The following is a 2,619-nucleotide window of genomic DNA, read 5'->3' as shown; positions in this document are numbered from 1 at the left end:
AGAAAACCAAAAGACAATTTCTCAAGCTGAAAGAACTGAAGAAAAAATTTGAGCCTCGAGTTGCAACAGTGAAGGATTCTATTGGCAAAATGTTGATCAACCCAGGAAGCATCAAAAGAAGATGAAAGGAATACACAGAGTCATTGTACCAAAAAGAATTGGTTGATGTTCAGCCATTTCAGGAGATAGCACATGATTAAGAACCGATGATTGTGAAGGAAGAAGTCCAAGCTTCACTGAAGGCATTGGCAAAAAACAAGGCTCCAGGAATTGATGGAATACCAATTGAGATGTTTCAACAAACACATGCAGCACTGGACGTGCTCCCTCATCTGTGCCAAGAAATTTGGAAGACAGCTGATTGGCCAATCAACTGGAAGAGATCCATATTTGTGCCCATTCTAAAGAAAGGTGATCCAACAGAACACAGAAATTATTAAACAATATCATTAACATCATATACAAGTAAAATTTTGCAGAAGATAATTCAAAAATGGTTGCAGCAGTACATCAACAGGGAACTGCCAGAAATACAACCCAGATTCAGATGAGGACGTGGAATGAGGGATATCATGGCTGATGTCAGGTGGATCTTGACTGAAAGCAGAGAATAGCAGGAGAAAAATGTTTACCTGTGTTTAATTGAATATGCAAAGGTATTTGACTATATGGGTCATAACAAATTATGGATAACATTGCAAAGAATGGGAATTCCATAACACTTAATTGTGCTCTTGAGGAACCTCTACATAGATAAAGTGGTGGTCACTGGAATAGAACAAAGGGATACTGCATGGTTTAAAATCAGGAAAGGTATGCATCAAGGTTGTATCCTTTCGCCGTACTTATCCAATCTGTATGCTGAGCAAATGACCTGAGAAGCTGGACTATATGAAGAAGAATGTGGCATCAGAATTGGAGGAAGGCTCATTAACATCCTGCTTTACGCAGATGACACAGCCTTGGCTTGCTGAAAGGGAAGAGGGCTTGAAGCACCTTACTGATGAAGATCAAAGACTACGGCCTTCATTATGGATTACAACTCAACATAAAGAAAATAAAAATCTTCACAACTGGACCAATAAGCAACATCATGATAAATGGAGAAAATATTGCAGTTTTCAAGAATTTTATTTTATTTAAATTCACAAGTCAAGAATTTTATTTGAATTCACAATCAATGCCCATGGAAGCAGCAGTCAAGAAATCAAACAACATTTTGCATTGCACAAATCTGCTCCTTAAAGTGTTGAAAAGCAAAGATGTCACTTTGAGGACTAAGGTGCACCTGATTCAAACCATGATATTTTCAAGCACCTCATATGCATGTGAAAACTGGACAATGTATAAAGAAGACCAAAGAAGAACTGATGCATTTGAATGATGGCGTTGGCAAAGAATATTGAATATACCTTGGACTTCCAGAAGAACGAACAAGTTTGTATTGGAAGAAATACAGCTAAATAGCTCCTGGGAAGTGAGGATGGTGAGAACTCATCTCAGGTACTTTGGATATGTTGTCAGGAGGAACCAGTCCCTGGAGAACGACATCATGCTTGGTAAAGTAAAAGGTCAGCAAAAAAAAAGGAAGATGCTCAACGAAATGGATTGACACAGTGGCTGCAAAAATGGGCTCCAATATAGTAACGATTGTGAGGATGGTGCAGGAGCAGGCAGTGTTTCGTTCTGTTGTTCATAGTGTCGCTGTGAGTCAGAACCGACTGGAGAACAACCTAACAACAACAACAGCAACCTGCTGCTCGTCCCGTCTGTGTCAAACTAAACATGCATTTGAGGTCTTTTCAAACTTCCGAAAGTCAGGTAGGTCTCGTCTTAATGCCCTTGATCAAATCCTTCTTTATGTTTTATTGAGATTACTTAACAAATTGTTTCTTTTCACAAAGTAGTTGCTCATCACATAATTGGTCAATGAGTGAATTAATGTCAAGAATTAATTTATTTTACAGCTTCATCTTTAAACCCTTTAGTGCCCAGTGGTACATATAGCGACCATAGGGTTTTTTTTTTGCCTCTGAGGATGATTGGGAAGCTGTTGTACCCCTGACAGTGCACATTATCACATGACTGTTTGAAACTGAAGAAATGGGCATGTGCTGCAAATTATTGTTTTTATGGGGTATTGTATGAGGTGTCTGAATTTTCAGTAGGAAAAACATAAATGTTGAGAATTTTTATTGTTACACATACGTGCCAATAGACCCCAGTGTGGACTCTAGGTTTAATTAGTGGTACTTCATATGTACCACTAAACACTTAGAATAGGCTTGTAGGAGGGTGCAAAAAAAAAAAAAAAATCCATGCTACCTACGAAAAATTCAGACACACTCAATGATTCAGCTTGCTTCCTTTAATGAAAACACATGATATCAACAAAAAATTCAAAGCAGAAATAATTGGGTAGCCAAAGTTAAAGCATTTTTGTACCTTCTCACTGTGCAAGATACCCATTAGTCAAAACTGGTTATGTGAAATAGTATTGTATTTATTATAATCAATAATGCTTAACATATTATTTTCATCTTTGTATTCTATAATAAGACTTAGAAGACTATGTTCATCTTGCACATGCTATCCTTATTTTAAACTTTGACCATATAT

This window comes from Trichechus manatus, unplaced genomic scaffold, assembly GCF_000243295.1.
Source record: "Trichechus manatus latirostris isolate Lorelei unplaced genomic scaffold, TriManLat1.0 scaffold00158, whole genome shotgun sequence".
In the NCBI taxonomy this organism is placed as follows: Eukaryota; Metazoa; Chordata; class Mammalia; order Sirenia; family Trichechidae; genus Trichechus; species Trichechus manatus.
The sequence above is the reverse complement of the archived record's forward strand: the minus strand, read 5'-3'. Positions refer to the sequence as shown.